Source organism: Schistocerca serialis, chromosome 7, assembly GCF_023864345.2.
Source record: "Schistocerca serialis cubense isolate TAMUIC-IGC-003099 chromosome 7, iqSchSeri2.2, whole genome shotgun sequence".
Classification (NCBI taxonomy): Eukaryota; Metazoa; Arthropoda; class Insecta; order Orthoptera; family Acrididae; genus Schistocerca; species Schistocerca serialis.
Genome location: NC_064644.1, coordinates 607,886,863 through 607,907,632, shown reverse-complemented (window position 1 = coordinate 607,907,632; position 20,770 = coordinate 607,886,863). Strand labels below are relative to the sequence as shown.

The 20,770-nt window shown below is 42.8% G+C and overlaps 1 protein-coding gene across 1 annotated transcript in view; it reads right to left on the bottom strand.

Annotated features, from left to right (window-relative positions):
* The window catches only part of LOC126412682 (AP-2 complex subunit alpha), a 322,697-nt gene that overhangs the window by 230,256 nt on the left and 71,671 nt on the right, over positions 1 to 20,770 (bottom strand). The window lies entirely within an intron of this gene.

Below are 20,770 nucleotides of genomic sequence, written 5' to 3'. Positions count from 1 at the left end.
ATCAGTTATTTTGCTCCCCAAATAGCAAAACTCCTACTTTAAGTGTCTCGTTTCCTAATCTGATAGGCTCAGCATCAACCGAGTTAACTCGACTACATTCCATTCTCCTCGTTTTGCTTTTGTTGATGTTCAACTTCTATCCTCCTTTCAAGACATTGTCCATTCCGTTCAACTGCTCTTCCAAGTCCTTTGCTGTCTCTGACAGAATTACAATGTCATCGGCGAATCTCAAAGTTTTTATTTCTTCTCCATGGATTTTAATACCTACTCCGAATTTTTCTTTTGTTTCCTTTACTGCTTGCTCAATATACAGATTGAATAACATCGGGGAGAGGCTACAACCCTGTCTTACTCCTTTCCCAACCACTGCTTGCCATTCATGTCCCTCGACTCTTAAAACTGCCATCTGGTTTCTGTAAAAATTGTAAATAGCCTTTCGCTTCCTGCATTTTACACCTGCCACCTTGAGAATTTGAAAGAGTATTCCAATCAACATTGTCAAAAGCTTTCTCTAAGTCTACAAATGCTAGAAACGTAGGTTTGCCTTTCCTTTTGCCTTATGTGTTCCAATATTTCTACGGAATCCAAACTGATCTTCACCCAGGTCGGCTTCTGCCAGTTTTTCCATTCGTCTGTAAAGAATTCGCATTAGTATTTTGCAGCCGCGGCTTATTAAACTGATAGTTCGGTAATTTTCACATCTGTCAGCACCTGCTTTCTTTGGGATTGGAATTATTATATTCTTCTTGAAGTCTGAAGGTATTTCGCCTGTCTCATACATCTTGCTCACCAGATGGTAGAGTTTTGTTAGGCCTGGCTCTCCCAAAGCTGTCAGTAGTTCTAATTGAATGTTGTCTACTCCCGGGGCCTTGTTTCGACTTAGGTCTTTCAGTGCTCTATCAAACTCTTCACGCAGTATGCAATATCATATCTCCCATTTCATCTTCATCTACATCCTCTTCCATTTCCATAATATTGTCCTCAAGTAAATCGCCCTTGTATAGACCCTCTATATACTCCTTCCACCTTTCTGCTTTCCCTTCTTTGCTCAGAAATGGGCTTCCATCTGAGCTCTTGATATTCATACAAGTGGTTCTCTTTCCTTCAAAGGTCTCTTTAATTCTCCTGTAGGCAGTATCTATCTTACCCCTAGTGACACACGCCTCTACATCCTTACGTTTGTCCTCTAGCCAATCCTCCTTAGCCATTTTGCACTTCCTGTCGATCTCATTTTTGAGACGTTTGTATTCCTTTTTGCCTGCTTCATTTACTGCATTTTTATATTTTCTCCTTTCATCAATTAAATTCAATAGTTCTTCTGTTACCCATGGGTTTCTACTATCCCTCGTCTTTTTACCTACTTGATCCTCTGCTGCCATCACAATTTCATTCCTCAAAGCTACCCATTCTTCTTCTACTGTATTTCTTTCCCCCACTCGTGTCAATTGTTCCCTTATGCTCTACCTGAAACACTGTACAACCTCTGGTTTAGTCTGTTTATCCAGGTCGCATCTCCTTAAATTCCCATCTTCTTGCAGTTTCTTCAGTTTTAATCTACAGGTCGTAACCAATAGATTGTGGTCAGAGTCCACATCTGCCCCTGGAAATGTCCTACAATTTAAAACCTGGTTCCTAAATCTCTGTCTTACCATTATATAATCTATCTGATACCTTTTAGTATCTCCAGGGTTCTTCCATGTATACAACCTTCTTTTATGATTCTTGAACCAAGTGTTAGCTATGATTAAGTTATGCTCTGTGCAAAATTCTACCAGACTGGTTCCTCTCACTTCTTAGCCCCAATCCATATTCACCTACTACGTTTCCCTCTCTACCTTTTCCTACTGTCGAATTCCAGTCACCCATAACTATTAAATTTTCGTCTTCCTTCACTACCTGAATAATTTCTTTTATCTCATCATACATTTCTTCAATTTCTTCGTTATCTGCAGAGCTAGTTGGCATATAAACATGTACTACTGTAGTAGGCATGGGCTTCGTGTCTATCTTGGCCACTATAATATGTTCACTATGCTCTTTGTAGTAGCTTACCCGCACTCCTATTTTTTTATTCATTTTTTGTATTTATAGCCCTGTACTCACCTGACCAAAAGTCTTGTTCCTCCTGCCACCGAACTTCACCAGTTCCCACTATAACTTTAACCTATCCATTTCCCTTTTTAAATTTTCTAACCTATCTGCTCGATTAAGGGATCTGACATTCCACTCTCCGATCCGTAGAACGCCAGTTTTCTTTCTCTTGATAACGACGTCCTCCTGAGTAGTCCCCGCCCGGAGATCCGAATGGGGGACTATTTTACCTCTGGAATATTTTACCCAAGAGGACGCCATCATCATTTAATCTTACAGTAAAGCTGCATGCCCTCGGGAAAAATTACGGCTGTAGTTTCCCCTTGCTTTTAGCCTTTCACAGTACCAGCACAGCAAGGCCGGTTTAGTTAGTGTTACAAGGCCAGATCAGTCAATCATCCAGACTGTTGCCCCTGCAACTACTGAAAAGGCTGCTGCCCCTCTTCAGGAACCACAGATTTGTCTGGCCTCTCAACAGATACCCCTCCGTTGCGGTTGCACCTACGGTACGGCCATCTGTATCGCTGAGGCACGCAAGCCTCCCCAGCAACGGCAAGGTCCATGGTTCTTGGGGGGTCGCACTATGTAAACCATATTATTAAGCTTATACCGGAACACACCGCACACACTGGATGATTTTAAATAAGTCATTTACAACATAAGGGAATTGAATGAGTTTTATGGCGTTGGCGTGGGTTTCCTAACTACATTTAAATTCATCTGTCACATTGACCGAATAGCCGATGGCTCTGCGTTCCGTTTAGACTGATTCCTCATATTGCAATCGTGTAGGCGACCACTGTTTCGGCGCTGCCCATCCTCAGAAGGCGCCAGCCCCCACAGAACTCCTCCTCCAACTCAAACGAGGGCTGTCAGTCGATCATTACGTCGTAACCAACAACGTGCCAGTGGACGTATGGGACCAACGATGTACTCTAACAATAAGCATCACATTTGATAGTGTGAGCAATTTTAGCAATTTTACAGTAATTTCAACACTGACCAACGATGAGACAGCATGTTTCCCAATTTCAGTATCTTAGCTAAACTACCCCGTCTGCACTTAGCGAGTATCATTGCGAATGTGGATAGATGACTGTGCAGTATGTCCATTCATTGTTAATTCTCAAACACGTAAATAAAAGTGTACCAGACATAGCTCTAAATATTTCTAACAGCTCGAGCACTGTGCTTAATTTTATCTCTCTCTCGCTCTCTCACGCTCTCTCTCGCTCTCTCTCGCTCTCTCTATACGAGAGTCACAGAGAATACTCTCTAGTATTGATGAGAGTCACAGAGCATACTCTAAAGTATTGTTCTAGAGTCTAGGATTGGTACCTGGAAGGTATTGGTAAGAGAGAATGTAAATACATGCACTCCTAAAGCTACAATGTTCTGCACTTAAAACAGGCTATAATGTTAGATCGCCTGCATTTCCGACATATCAGTCGTATGGAATGTTGCATTGTTAATATTCCATTGCGAAAAATACATTTCAAGTGCATGACATCCATCCTCCTCAGTTTCTCTACGATGAACTATGTTATCAAAACAGAAAAACTACTTCCTTAAATCACTGGCTCTGCGTGATATGAGCTTTCCGGAGATGTATAGCACCCACTGTTCACGTCCGATCATGGTTCGGAAATTACACTATGCCTGCATCAGCCCTATATAAAATGATGGTTAGAAATGGCGAATACCTCTTACAAGGTAACATAAGCACATAGCGACAGCATCCGACATGTGAAAATTAAGTCATTCCGTCACTAACTCCGTAAACAGCACACCTTGCAGGCAAATATGTACACGGGGATTGCACTGCCTCACAAGCACCTATCGCTAACTTAGTTATGATGCTGAAGTCTCGATTTTACATCCAAGTTGCGGCAGAGGGGATGGAGTACGTCACATAAATCCCAGTTCGTTTAGAGGAATGTGTCATGCTTCATCACACATGAGATGGAAGCCCTCTGATGACCAACAGGTTTACCATTAATGACCGCAAGTAGACAGTGCTTCAAACAGGGAGCGTCTCTTGTGGCTTACAGTATTGTCTGCGGCATATAGTCATCCTCCTATAGTACAGGTGATGGAACTTTAAACTGGTCTGTGCAGTTGATCAATACCTGTATATTTAATAGGATCTACACATGTGCTCAATGCCTGCACGCATGCGGTATCTGTATTTGTTTTTGATATGTGGGAGGAGGAAGAGGCAGTAAAAATCTTATCTAGTTATCTATCGCATGAAGTTAGTTGAACTTTTATACATCTTAATTTTTCTCTGATGGATGGTACAGGATAACGAAGATAGCACATTGGGGAGATAGATGTGAATGGACTTGGATCTGTAGTATTTGTATGTAGTTTGGAGAAGCACCACAGTCCAGTAGCATAATCAAAGTCCTTTCCCCAGTTCGCATACTGTCTTTTTCTACTTCAGGTTGCAGCAACAGGCTTCGTTTCTGTCCTCAATCAACCATTACCTATAGCCCAGTGGATGTATCAGCGACCCTCTGACATTGCATAGAGACAGAATGCGTTACAAATACTGGAGAAATATCCAGCAGCGGCGGCGAGAGTGAGTTGCAAATACCAGTTTCATACCACGCTTCTCAGCCGAAGCACTTTCAAAATGTGGTAATTTTATCACGAGGTTGCACCGTCGGCGACGTGTCGGTCTGATACTATACACTCCTACGATCACCGTCTCAGTATTTGTCCGGAAAAACCACCACATTCAGAGGTAATGCCATACCTCGATTTATAAACCCCGTATAGCTTTTAACACGGATACTTGTGTTCAACTGTAGAACCAAGACCGCTTGTGACAGTAACATACAGCAGTTGTTACAAATGGTTCAAATGGCTCTGAGCACTATGGGACTCAACTTCTGAGGTCATTAGGCCCCTAGAACTTAGAACTAGTTAAACCTAACTAACCTAAGGACATCACACACATCCATGCCCGAGGCAGGATTCGAACCTGCGATCGTAGCGGTCTCGCGGTTCCAGACTGCAGCGCCTAGAACCGCACGGCCACTTCGGCCGGCCGTAGTTGTTACAGTCGCGTTGTTTAACATCTGGCAGATTACGCTTCACTTTCTAAGACACAGTGGTAGCATTCGCAAGAAACACTTATGAGACATGTCCACCCATCGTTGATTTTCTGTCAGTATTATTTTGTATCAACAGCGATCAGTTATTGATGAAGTATTATACTTAGTAGTAGTAGTAGTAGTAGTAGTAGTATGGGATGCATGATACACTTGCCTTGAGCATCAGACTTATAAAAGTATGTGTGTGTTCGGACATGTGCAAAAGGGAATGACTGTGCCCTAAAGAAGGTATGGATTTGACACGGAGTACTGTGATAGCAAAGTGAGGAGTATGTCGAGTCATAGGAATGGTACAGATATTTCTATTTCCAGAGCCATTTCCGATACTTGGCTCATTGTCGAATGTTCAGCCGAGACCTCAATTGTAACATTTAGTTGCAAGTACAGGGATAAAATGTATGTGAGACCAGTTTCCTAGGGCGATGATTCTACCCGCGCGTGCCTGGCGGGCAGTGCTGGTGACCAGTGCGGGGGCGATTCACGTTTCCTGTTAACAAGATAAGCCCCCCGAATGGAGAGACCTGTTGGAGTGCAGGAACGTATTTGAATTAACCGTGTTGTCTTTTGTACTACTTCTCGTTGCACAAGTAGGCTTCCTTTCAGTTTGACTAGATAACCGAATAGTGATACTAATACTTAATACGTGTTGGATAGCTTTCGTGGTCGCGTGGAAATTTGACGAAATACAATATGTACGTGTGTGCGATGGGGCCATTATTCCCTCCCATGTAAATTGTTTGGTTTACTTTCCCTTCACATTTCCCATCTGTGTTTAGTTGAGAGAAGATCGATTGTGGTGTGCGCGTCTAGCAGGCGGATGACACGTCTGCCGGTTATCTAGACATGAGAAACACCTCATGTGATTTTATAAATTTTAGGGGTGATTTGGAATCTGCTACATCACCGACATGAGTATTCACGAGTGTGAGTATCTATTTCCTCGATTTGTTTCGCGTTCTCACGTAAAGGTCTTCGCTGACGGGATAAGTTTTCCTAAACAGGTTCTGTAAGGGCAAGAATTTCCGTGCATAAAAGCCGAGAGATCACGAAAACTCCTGCAAAAGCGCACTTTAAATATTTCTGGGACACTACGCAATGACCGAGAGTTTGCTACAGATACTGAGATTCGTTCCAGAACCACGGCTGTCAAGATGAGACATTACCTGTACGTCGATCGGTGACAGACTGTAGCAGCAATCTTAATATTTAATTCTAGTTACACTGGTAAATAGGTTCCTCGCTTCCAATATTCTTTTGAATCTTGTATGTCTTTGATGATCTGCAGACAACTCTTACAGGGTTTAACTGTCAGTGCAATTTAGCGATCTGTGCAAAATAATTTTATTGCTGAAAGTCTCGTCTGCAGAAAACAATGGCGAAAGGAACGCTAGGAACAATGCATCCTGTGCTATTCTGGGAAGCACAGGAACATCTCTCACGGTGGACGGTACCGCAGCAATGCGTCATCGCGTATGGGACCAGCGTGAGCGCGCCTTGGAGTTCTGTGACGTCAGTATAAAACCCGAGGAATTCCAAGTGTATACACGAAAATAGAGCCACGTTTCACATGCAGTGGCGTGAATGCGATGGCTCACGCTGGCTTACATCCCACGGTGTCTCGCGGCGCCGGGGGTGGCAGCGGTGTCGGGCATCGGGTGGCGGGATGTGTTTTTTATTAGCAATCTTTTGCTTAACCTAAATTCCATCAATTTCACTGACCAATAGGATGCTGCGAATTAAGAAAAACTACCCCATACGTGTGAAGAATACCGATATAATTAATTTGCATAAATTTTTCATATCAATGTTGTGTTAGTGGTAAAGTAGTTAACGGGAAGGAGTTCGTGAGTGGGTGACATGGAGCAGAACAGAAGGTTATGTGCAGAACACTACGTTAATTTCCCTAATTTTTATGTAAAACGCAATACAATAGTTTAAGGGGATGGGTCAGAATGAAGAATGCGTCACAAATGAGGTTGAAAAGCATGTGAAATTCGGAAAGTGTACCAGACAATGGTGTGGGGACACAACTGATTACTTAATTTGGTATCAAAGGCGGTACAGTAGTTTAAGGAAATGGGGGTGACATGGAAAACCAGTTAATGGAACAATAGGTTAAGTGCTGACAAGGGCCCAAACATTAGGTTAAGACACCGAGAGCACAGTGCCAAACATTAGGTTATGCAGCATGTTTGCCCCATGAATTGATTCTTGCAGGACTTACATGTTTCCAAACAGCGTAGAATGATGAGAAATCTAACTACCCCCCCCCCCCCCCCCAACTGAATTTTCTGTAAATAAACAGTCTAACCTTTAATTTCCTGTTATGAGATCCTTCCTCTGCACAATTTCCATATATTCCATACACTGCCTTGAATCCCCTAAATTGTTTAAATGAACAATATTCCACACAATGTCTAAATTGTTAGAACAATATTCCATACACTACAATCGGATTCCCTCCAAATGCTCAATCAACTGAGAGTTTTTCCCGCCAATTCCTAGGAAGAGGGGGTGGTCGGATGGCTTAGGTTAGAAAAGATAGTCAAAGTGGCATTTTTCCCACCATTTTCTTAGGTTAGTAGAGGTTGTATTGTCCTTACAGAATTTGAACTTCCCGCCAGGGGGCGTGGCACTTTCCCACCAGAGAGCTTAATTAATTGATGAATTTAATTAAGTACTCAAAAATGGTTTAAATGGCTCTGGGCACTATGGGACTTATCATCTGAGGTCATGAGTCCCCTAGAACTTAGAACTACTCAAACCTAACTAACCTAAAGACATCACACACATCAATGCCTGAGGCAGGATTCGAACCCGCTACCTTAGCGGACGCACAGTTCCAGACTGAAGCGCCTAGAACTGCTCGGCCAACCCGGCCGGCCAATTAAGTACACAATCAAATTGATATGACAGAGAGAGAGAGAGAGAGAGAGAGAGAGAGAGAGAGAGAGAGAGGGGGGGGGGCTATTCCAATAACTCAAGACCTGAAAGCGTACCTGCAGCAGTGAGAGGGGACAGGGATGGGGGCAGGAGGAACAATAGTGCCTGGTTGGACATGGAAAAGCACTTAACAGAATAATAAGAACCTGTCAATCAAAGGAGCCATACCTGCCCTTGATGTAGGCAACTCGCACTAATGTAACAGCCCAAAACCAAGGTTGCTCCACTACTCACATTTCACTCCAGGGACGTAAACTTCTGCCAGAAGTTACGAACTCCGTGAAACGTGACTCATCCAACTAAATAACATTATTCCATTGGTCCATAGTCAAGGTTTTATGGCCTTGGTACTACGTTTATCTCCAACTGGATTTGCATCACTGGTGAGTGGTCTTTGAATTCAAGCTCACTCTGCAATTCTCTGCTTATGGAGATCCCTTCGTGTTGTTTTATGCTGACAGGGTTGGCGAATGCGACATTCACTTCTGTGATGACTTTTGCAACTCTCCTATTTTACGTCAAAACACTCTTCAAAGACCGCCAGTTAGGATGAAGCAACATACACTTTCCTCCGCATTGACTCGGCGGATGACTTTTTCCTGCTTTCCAAGTACGTGGTATAAATCTTCATTACAATACCTCTTGAAAAACCAAATACTTCAGCTGCCACAGTTATGGAAGCACCCGACAAACGGGCACCAGCAACTTGACCACACTGGAATTCACTTAGCCCCACCATAGAATACTCACAACTACACAGAACATTGTCCTTCCACGACCGACACCTGAAACGTACTAAAGACATTTCAAAGGCGCCATTCGAGGTCTAGCACGTTCAAGCATGCATTTCTCGCCGTCTTTCCATATTTTTGTCAATGTACCTAGTAATCAATGGCACCCTAGCGTTTCACACTGTTCTGTGTACTCCGCTTCACTGTGTTTTGCTTTCTAGTTTTGAAATGAGTGAAGAGACTAATCCTTGCCCATCACGGTGTTCAAGTAAGGCTGGTAGGTCTCTAGAAGGCCTCGGCGACCCTTTTATCACGCGAAAGTCAAACTTTTGCAGAAGCAGGAATCACGGGTATAGGCTGCCAGCCCTGCGACATGGATGCGGCGCTTGCTCCCCCGCACAACATTCTTGTTTCTCGATGTTCGCGGCTGACTGACGCGTTAATATGTCCGCCCTGTACGCATGCCTTGCGGCTGAGATTCACAGTGGGGGGAGGGATTGGAGCAGAGAGAGAGAGAGAGAGAGAGAGAGAGAGAGAGTGTGACCGCGTTCCCCCACCCCTTTTAGCTCACCATCCCCTTTGAAGTCACGTGCATTTACATGCACTTAGGTCGTCATCTATAAACTGGGATCATCAGAAGGCAGATCTGATTTTGTAGATTACTTTATCCAAGATTCGACATGACATGTGCAACCAGACAGAACCCTGTCTAAACGATAGAAATTACCACGTTTCCCCACTAGTAGCTGCTAGACGCAGTGCCTATAAATACTGAGACGAGTGCAGATCCAGCGAAATTCCTTTTGTAGCACTCTACGTCTTAGCGAGGACTACTCATCAAGGTGTGGAGTTTATGCCACATCCCTACCCACATTCATTACATCTGTGTTACATTTTAAGACACAGTATAGGATGTTTCGTTACGGGACGTGTCAAGAAGCGAATCTTATTATTAATACTACATTTTAAATATTATCATATAGTTCCGACCGAGTCTTGCATTGAGAACTTGTTGGCATTCAGTTAATCAGGAAATGGTGATTCCAAATATTAGTGACTGTCAGTGCTTATTGAGGGAAAGGATGGACCAATTACAAGTGCGCCCTGAGAGGGCGGGCGCTAATCTGCTAAGATAGCTCACTACTAGTCTACGATAGGTTTCCAAAGAGGTGATCCATGAATCCGTCCAAACAACCTGATCTCGTGTAAAGGCGGAACAGTTTATTGAAAAATTGCCTCGGGCGACGTGTGATCTGTTTTCAAGATGGCAACACGCGAATCAATGTTCGATCCCAAAATCGTGAGAAGCATTTTCATGGCTTTTGCGGTTCTCGGGAACTAATGACTCGGACCTTGTTACAAATATTAACGAGAGACTAGCTCTATATGCCGTTTTACTACATTTGCGATTGGACAAATTACAGCAGTTGGCAGCCTAACATTTTACGATACTGATTATGCTTGTCACTTAAACATACTCACTTGTCTCACTATTATGCTCCGTTTACTGCACACGCGTCAGCCCTCGCGACCGACGGAGAAGAAACGAACTGGGGCAACGTCTGTTGGGCGACAATTTAGTTTCGCGCGAAGTGGGGTCGGGGGGGGGGGGGGGGCCGACGCACTGGACTTCCGTATCTAAGTCAAACGTATCATCACTGGGCGTCCCTGAATACATATTGTGGCAGATCAGAATACTCTCATTGCACCAAATGGCAGCGGAAGTAACAAGGAAGGAAAGTTAAGCAGACAGCGTACACGTAATGCAAGAGCATTCGTCGCTTATGTATGTACGGAACTTCATGTATGTAACAAGCTTAGGATGAAAAACCTAGTTGTTATGCGCCGTGGAATTTACTAAGGAACGAGATCAGTTTAAATTATACTACTTTGAGAGTCCTATTTACTGTAACAACTAGGTTCTATTTTATTATCTCCAGCGGCCCCTTTCTCATCCTTATGAATGCGTCAGCCGTTCAATGTTCTAAAAGTAATATTTTCATCGCATGTTTGAACGTTGTCTCGAGTACATCTGGGTTGCTTCAATCTTGTCAGTGAATCCTAAAGGCAGTGCTCATAAACGTACCTTCATCTGTATCATGACTGAAGAAGCCTAGTTTTCCATTTACTGCAGCCTCCGTATGCCATTCGTCTGCTGTTTCTCACTCTTGTTAACCTCAGTCCTAACAATACAACAGCTTTGAAAGAACAATGAGCCAAAGTACTTTCCTGGCATTGCTCTGCCAGTTCCTTTACCACTATTTTCACAGTTCTGGCTACCTAACTCCGCTACATACGAGCGGAATGGCTTTTTAGTGCGAAGGGATCTAGACAAGCAGGCGAAATCATCGCTAAATTTCGTCTCCAGCTGCACTCTGGATCAATTTTGTGAAAGCGATTTTAATCCTTTACCTAAATTTAATTGGCAAGTTTACGATGATGACTGAGCAAATTGTGTCCACACAAGCAGGCTTGTGCCTTCGAACGTAACAAACTGGTGGTGGTGGAGGAGGAGGAGGAGGAGGAGGAGGAGGAGGAACGAGTGAAATGGAAACACACATTTCACTAAATCTATTTACACGGAAGAAAGATGTATCTTCGTTCTATAGGCTTCACATTCTCTAATTTATTTATTATTCGCTGCTGAAATAAAAGACACACACAGCAGATTTCATTCCAACAGTAATCACTTTTGTGTGCATGTACTGAGCGTTCGTGTGTGCAATCGTTTAATATTTAACGAAATGCGGTCGTAACGGGAGACAGAGTATGAGGCACTGGCTATAATGTAAATACCTCAAACGCAAAGAATGCCTCCGCGTCTTCCTTAATGCAGTTGCTAATGGCTTCCGCTTTTGAGGCCTAGTGCGGACACCATCTTTTTCCCAGTATAATTCGACGATCCTAGTTCCCTCATACTCCAAACTTACTGACGTTAAATAATGTGACACCATAAACTAAGTTGTTGATCTGAGTAGGTAAATTCAAAGATTTTTCTGATTACGCTTAAGTCCGTAGACAAGTATTCCGAGAAAATTACTGTAGTAACTAGGCTACTTATATTTACTGTTTAAATATTAACAGTAAATACAAATAACATAACCGCCGGCCCCGCCGACCCCTCATGCCTACGAATACAAGAGCCCACATCTTAACCGTTCAATGTTCTCAAAGCAAGATTTACATCGAATGTTTAAACGTTGCATCAACTCCGTCTGGACTTCATACACATATCTTCTCACTTAGTCATATACACAATGCTCATAAATCGTCAGCTTACGTACCTTCAGCTGTAACATGACTGCAAATACATGCAAATCTTTAGAAAAGAAATATTTAATGCAGTAGCTCGCAAGCTTCTTTAATCGAATAAGTATGAAAAATATTTTAAATTCTTTAAATTTATCACGTCTGAGTACTGGAGGTAAAGAGAGATCACATGATCCAGTTTTGAACAGACGTACGTAACGTCTTTTCTGCGTAATGTGAGTATATTCAGAAAGGTAACTACGCCGTTCCTGAAAGAGCTCTTTCTCTTCAAAGCAGGAAAACAAATCTGTTGGGAGACAATATGCTGTGCAAAGCGTGTTGGGCTGCTTTATGATTCCGTGAAAATCCTTTGTTATGAGTCCAAGAACATCCATCTTACCAAGGCACGCACACGCGCGCGCGCACACACAAAATCGTTAAGGCCACTCACAGAAATTTGGAATCTTTAAGACAGATACGAAATTACACACAACCTGCTTCCATACACCGTTTCAAATACACGAAGTGGTGAAATGACATGGGCACCTATGCCTTGTGTCATACGGCATGACGAACTGTAGAATAAAAACCTGAATTTGTATGTAGGTTGCAAGGGTCCAATCCGATTCGTCGCTCGAAATGTGTAATGACAGTAGATGGGCCCAACAGCACGCAGGCGCTCTTACAGTAGTTTTACGTAACTAACTGCTAACTAATGAAGATAGTGAATCGTATCAGAAAGAGAAATGCTTTATGATACAACACGACAAAAAAGAGTTGTAGGTTGGTACGAATCATTCTGAGGCATCAAGGATTAATGAAGGAAAGCAGTGGGGGAGGTGTGAGATTACAGCAAACAGGTTCATACGGATGTGAGGTGCAGTAGTTATGAAAAAATGAAGATGCTCCACATGAGAGCATTGAGTGATGAGTCTAATCATTATTCGGATTGCAGACAAGAAGATAATCTGTAAGTAACATTGCTTTCCTGGCCGACTGCGTTGTCGCATTCTTAACCTTTCGAGACCATAGCGAATCTAAATCTACGTTTATACTTTACCCAACACCTTACAACTGGCGGTGGGCGTCAAGTCCACTGTAGCTCTTAGGGCAAGCAAGTGACAAATGTTAATCAGAAAAGTGCTACAATAATCTCACAAATTCCTGTGTGTGTGTGTGTGTGTGTGTGTGTGTGTGTGTGTGTGTGTGTGTGTGTGTGTGTGTGTGTGTGTGTGCGCGCGCGCGCGTGTGTGTTTTAGGTCTCATGGGCGCCCAACGGCGAGGTTATCAGTGCCATGACAATTATTATGATTAATCTGAAAGGTTATAGTGGCTGGCGTTGACGACACCGAAATCAGATGCTGCTCCTTACAGAATACTAAACTGGCACAGGGAAAGAACCTGGTAGCAGACTGCAGGAATGCCTACTGTTAGCCGAAGTCAATAATAAAAACATTTTAGGTATGTAGCTTTTGTTGTTGTTGTGTGGTCTTCAGTCCTGAGACTGGTTTGATGCAGCTCTCCATGCTACTCTATCCTGTGCAAGCTTTTTCATCTCCCAGTACCTACTGCAACCTACATCCTTCTGAATCTGCTTAGTGTATTCATCTCTTGGTCTCCCTCTACGATTTTTACCCTCCACGCTGCCCTCCAATACTAAATTGGTGATCCCTTGATGCCTCAGAACATGTCCTACCAACCGATCCCTTCTTCTGGTCAAGTTGCGCCACAAACTTCTCTTCTCCCCAATCCTATTCAATACTTCCTCATTAGTTATGTGATCTACCCATCTAATCTTCAGCATTCTTCTGTAGCACCACATTTCGAAAGCTTCTATTCTCTTCTTGTCCAAACTATTTATCGTCCATGTTTCACTTCCATACATGGCTACACTCCATACAAATACTTTCAGAAATGACTTCCTGACACTTAAATCAATACTGGATGTTAACAAATTTCTCTTCTTCAGAAACGCTTTCCTTGCCATTGCCAGCCTACATTTTATATCCTCTCTACTTCGACCATCATCAGTTATTTTGCTCCCCAAATAGCAAAACTCCTTTACTACTTTAAGTGCCTCATTTCCTAATCTAATCCCCTCAGCATCACCCGACTTAATTAGACTACATTCCATTATCCTTGTTTTGCTTTTGTTGATGTTCATCTTATATCCTCCTTTCAAGACACTGTCCATTCCATTCAACTGCTCTTCCAAGTCCTTTGCTGTCTCTGACAGAATTACAATGTCATCGGCAAACCTCAAAGTTTTTATTTCTTCTCCATGAATTTTAATACCTACTCCGAATTTTTCTTTTGTTTCCTTTACTGCTTGCTCAATATACAGATTGAACAACATCGGGGAGAGGCTACAGCCCTGTCTCACTCCCTTCCCAACCACTGCTTCCCTTTCATGTCCCTCGACTCTTATAACTGCCATCTGGTTTCTGTACAAATTGTAAATAGCCTTTCGCTCCCTGTATTTTACCCCTGCCACCTTTAGAATTAGAAAGAGAGTATTCCAGTCAGCATTGTCAAAAGCTTTCTCTAAGTCTACAAATGCTAGAAACGTAGGTTTGCCTTTCCTTAATCTTTCTTCTAAGATAAGTCGTAAGGTCAGTATTGCCTCACGTGTTCCAGTGTTTCTACGGAATCCAAACTGATCTTCCCCGAGGTTGGCTTCTACTAGTTTTTCCATTCGTCTGTAAAGAATTCGTGTTAGTATTTTGATGTAGCTTTTACAGTTGTTAAATACACTCAGCTAGATTTCGAAAAATTTACTACTCAGAAAATTTGTGGAGTTATCAACAGATAATTTATGCAAAATAATCAAGATCACAAGTTCAGAGCAACTTATCTTTCATCGTAGACAACTGAGTGAGCTGGTGTTATCTGTGTGTGGGTAAACGAATTAACTAATTCCCGATCACATTAATAATAATAATAATAAAAAAGCAAGTTCCCTGAGAAACATTAAGTATTATCAAGACGCCTGCATAGCTCGAGGCAAGAAACTGCCAACATGCAGGATCGAACAACTGAACATTTTCTGAGGTCATGCATGCAACATAAAATGATACGCGGTATTATATGTAAACAGGAGCAATGTAGTCTAAATGCTGTAGGGAGGGCACTCTAAGAACGGTTTTCACAGACGGATATACGCATTTTACGTTATTAAAGTATCATTCGTTCTGCTCTTCAACCAGTCACAGTGTTGAATACTAGATTACAAAATCCATTAGTTCTAAGTTCTACAGTAAACAATTTTATGATTGTTTTTCTGTATTCATCGTAGCTCACCTCTGGCAATGCTTCATTTATGTCAATGCCTTCTCAGATTTTAGCAAGGCGGCTATAGATCTTTTTGTTGTGCCCCCACACTCAACACGGTCGCCGCCGCCCCCGCTTACGTAAGGCAGTTAACGGGTCTGAGGAAGGCGAGACCACGCATTTCCAGCGTCTACCGCTGAAACGAACTTTCTGGAAGATCATCGCCAGAAATTTTATTTTTTTTGGGCGCAGGCAAAGCAGTCGGTACAACATCTGGCAAACGATCCAACACTCACTCAAGAGGTCAGGCAGCGGTGGCAAGCCACCAACAGCGCCGAACAAGCCGAGAACGTTGCCAAAGGAGCCTGCGGCACGCTGGGACGCAACTCCTCCCACCCGCCAGAGAGCACGCAAACTGCAAGCCGTTTTGCCTCTTTGGCCCAGGTAGCTAACAGACCCGGAGGCACCCCTTACAAATTCTCAGAGTGGAAGACATCTTCGTTAACGGTAATTCCCTGACGAAGTAGGGCAGTCTTATCTTACAACAATGACGACAGCGCAGTCTAATAGCAGAGTAATCTCTCCACGCATGAGACACTTCCGAGAATCCGTTCGCCGGATAGGGACAATTTATTTTCTTCCGAAGAGGTTGAATACAGCAAACAACGTATTTTTCTCCCTTTTTCTCATATTCAGCACTAACAAAATAAATCTTATACTCTACGTGCCCTCATCACAGCTATTCAGTGGAAACCACACTAGAGAAGACTTTTTAGAAGCAAAAATGGATGCAAATGGAAAAATCTTACTAATTTCCAAGGGCCAACCGATGAACCCAATGAGTCAAGAACCAGCAACATAAAACCATCTACTTTAGATTAGTTTCCATGGAGAGTCATTATCACCTGCACTCACAGACAATGTTATCCCACAAAGGTACCTCTATTTTACAAGCCAAGTAACCAATGTGTTTTTTACGGTAACATTTGAGTGACACATCGAAGTGAACCTAACGAAGTTACAAAATGTCAGACAATCGCCAATGGTGGAGTTTGCTTTATGAAGACCGGAACTGAGTACACATTGCGTATGATATGTAAGCGGATGAAAACGATATGCATGTACAATGCCATGTGTCTAAGAACATTACGACGGCTAAAGAAAAGACGTAAAGGCTAGACAAACAGAAGTTCCAAGAGCCTTCACCGCCTGATGCGTGTTTGATGATGACTACCTGGAGGGTGGCCAGATGCTGATGTGGACCTAAAAAGCTCGATGGAAACCAATACTGCATCCGATGAAGGTAAATGAGACTTCCGTGCGCTGCTAGTGTTCTCTGTTCTTTCTCGAACTAGACGAACGATAAATCCTGATGAGTACTCTGCTTCACTCAAACGCACCGGAAAGCTAGCAACGACACCAGATTGGTCGCCAGAAATACATACAGAAAACCCGTCGGCGAGTGGAGGACTTCCAGGATATCTCCAGTAAAAGAGTACCTGGTCGCGTTAAGTGCAGAGCACTGAACAGTGCCTACCCTGACCTTCACGTTTCTTCAAACGATTACAGTCTTAACGTTCCTATCATAAGGCGGTATCGGATCCGACAAGTCTTGTTTGTTTTCGTTCGCACGGGAAACAGCGCTAGTGTTGGCATCAAACCTTTAATTACCCTATCAGGCAGAAGCTCGCATCACAGCAGCGTGAAAAGTTAACTCAACCTTTAATTTGTCCCACAATTTAGGTACTACGAGGGCGCATTCCACCCCTGTGTCGGGTACACCACCACCGTGTAATTTACGTTATCATTTATCATCACGTAGGTCAAGCCTAAGTGGATATTCCTTTATTATTCATCTTTTGCAGTTTACTGTAGCAGAATATCAACCGTTTGGTATGGATGATGAAATTCGTCAACAACTCTTTCGGCAACTGGCTGCAGATACAAATGACGAATGCGAAAGTGTAGACGACTCGTGTAGTGAAACGAGCGATGTAATTTTACAAAATGATAATTACGTGGCAGACACCGCTTCACCCTCTGACGAGGCTATGTCAGATTTTTCAGCAAATTAAACTTTCTCCATGAGTAAATACAGAATTTGGGCGAGATTTCTGAACTATTTGGTAAGATGACCCTATTTTATGAATGTTTTCACCTACTCCACAAAAAAACCATACTCGTCTTCCAGGACATAAAGGTAGGGCTAAAGGTCTTGTCAAAGAGAGTGAAATATTTTCGCTATTTATCACTGATGGATTGATTGACGTACTGGTGAAACACATCAACGAAGAAATTGACCATAAAGCAGTCAAGTACAAGTAAACACGATGGTACATCGGTGGATCTAATTCAACAGAACCTGTTGTTCATGTCTGGGCTCTTAAAATATTCTGTACTGACCGCAACTAACATGTTTTCTCACATTTACCGCGCATTTTTGTTTCGATGCAAAATGACAAAAAAATAAACTAATTTTTACTGAGTGTAGTACGTTCTGATACGAAACTGCATGGGATCTTGGGGGGGGGGGGGGGGGAGGGGGGGCGTTAACTTTGTCGCCTTCCGGAATTTTAGAATTTGATCAATCAAAATTGTTCGGAATACTACAGTCCTTCAGAATATGTCACTGCTGATTAGACCATTTTGGGCTTTAGGGACAGACACCCTTATCGTATGTTTATACACCATAAACTATATATATATATATATATATGGTCTTCAAGATCATCGCAATATGTAATGTGAGAAAGTTTGATTTTTTTTGGACAGATTCCTTATGTTGACAGAATAAACCCGAAATAACCTTACTCTCGCCAACATAGTATGTTCTACATCTTAGCTGTATCACTGAAAGGAACCAACAGGAATGTGACAGCCGACAACTGGTTCTCCTCTTGCGAATTAGTTAATACGAGGGCTATCCACAAAGTACTTTACGTTTTCGTTTGTGTCCGTTGGGGGCGGGGCTAGCGCGGCCATCTTGGTGTCATGGCATTCCGCCGCTCAGTCGGCTTCCTGCCGTGCCAGTGAGAGGTTCGTGTTGTACTCCGTTGAGTTACTGTGACAGTTTGAAAAGTCAGCGTTAATTGAAAATGCCGCGAAATGTGAAGTGCGTGCTGTAATAAGGTTTCTGACTGCAAAAAACTGTACACCGATAGAAACCTATCGGCAGCTTTGTGAAGTGTATGGGGACAACATAATCACTGAAGGTGGAGTGCGTCAATGCGTCAGAAAATTTAAAAATGGCCCAACTAACGCTCACGACGAAGAGCGAAGTGGAAGACACAGCATAGTGACTGCCGAACTTGTCGAAAAAGTCGATGCCGCGGTCCGTGAAAACCGTAATTTCACAATAACGCAACACACTGAGTTTTCCACAAATTTCACGAAGTTTGTTGCACGAAATCATTACCGAAAAGCTTGGTTACCACAAGTTTTGTGCAAGATGGATACCAAAAATCTTGACAGAGATTCACAAAAATCAGCGAATCGCTGCAGCGTTAACGTTTTTGGACGCTTACGACAAAGATGGCGACTCATTACTCGATCGCATCGTTACTGGTGACGAAACATGGGTTAAGCATGTGAACTGCGAGACAAAATTGCAGTCAATGCAGTGGGGCACACAAATTCCCCCCAAAAACCCAAGAAATGCATGCAGACAATGTCGGCAAGAAGGTGATGGCGACTGTCTTTTGGGACAGAAAAGGTGTGATTTTTGTGCATTTCCTGGAAAGAGGCACTACAATAAACTCTCAAAGGTATTGCCAAACTCTGCACAACCTCAGAAGAGCAATACAAAACAAGCGCAGGGGAAAGTTGGGCTCAAAGATCTTGATGATTCACGACAACGCCCTGGCCCACACGGCAAATTCCACTCGTGAAGTTCTCGAATCTTAAGTGGGAGTTGTTTCCTCATCCGCCGTACAGTCCCGACCTGGCACCGACCGACTTCCACTTATTCCCAGCAATGAAGAAGTGGTTGGCTATGCAGCGTTTTGATGACGACGCACAGCTTCAAGAAGAGGTAACCACGTGGTTGAAGGCGCAGACGGCCGAATTTTACGACGAAGGAATTTCCAAGCTCGTCCATCGCTACGATAAGTGCCTTAATTTAAATGGCAACTATGTAGAAAAGTAGTATTGAAGTGTGGCTTTCATCTGTATATAATAAAAAAAATTTCCAATACTTTATTTTTAATTCCAAAACGTAATGTACTTTGTGGATAGCCCTCGTAAATTAAGTGAAAGGAAACTCACTTTAGTCGGTACGCTCCGGAGGAGCAACAAAGAGCTTTCTCCATCCATGGTAAATCGCAAAGGTTGTAATAGGTGTACTTCAAAATTTATTTTATGATCCGAAGATGTTTTTTTCTTTCTGTCCGAAGAAAAATATAACTATAGACCTCATATCTTCCAGGCATTCCACTGGTGACATTGGCCGAATCAGGCAAAAAAGTGTCTTATTTTCGATGAAATATGTCATGCAAAATCCGTCAAAAGAATACTTCTATGGCATTTTAAATACACCGAAGTAAATTTCTATGAAATCTACAAGCTAAATATGCCACAAGAACATAAAAGCAACACCTGTGGGGCCGAGCTTTTGAAGAAACGTTCTTGTTTAGTGGTTACACCACATGTGAACAGGATGACAAATCCCCATATTAATAAAACATACAATAAATCTGCAACATACTAGGAACAAACATCGCGAAGATGCACCTTCACTAACTCCAACGGCCAGGAAAAGTTTTCTTTTGTGGACGGAAGAAGAATCGAAGAGTGAATCACCTACGCACTAAGTGCAAGAAAAGTGTTTGTTGGGAACACAAGAAATTGATTTGTCCGTCATGCATAAATACAAATAAAAACAATCGTTATTAAAGAACAAAAAGTTCGTTCCGAATTAACAAAATTGTAATTTTATAAATAAAACACATGGTTTTGTGCTTTATACATGGTTTCTTTAACGTCCATTTATATATGTAAATGAAATGAACCTGATTTATAAGGGTAGAAATAGTTGTTTTACTTGCTTACGGCCTTGTTACGTGTGTCCCGATATGCCAGTTTGTGGCAGGACGGTTAAGTCTTACCATCGTGTCAGACACACGTGACATAAGGAAACCATGAAGCATGCAGCTATTTTCGATGGCGGGCTTTCAGAAGCTAACTTCAGTTAGGGTTACCCGAGCCAGCAACGGAGTCTGTGGCATCGATTGACAGACGGTGCCAGACGCGCGTTGCTTCGACGTCCACTGGACTCATTGGACGGGCAAAACTGGCAGCCGTCCAGGAGCAGCCAGTAAACATGCTACACCAAACCGCTGAGCCGAATGCTAGGGCAGGCGGGCAGAA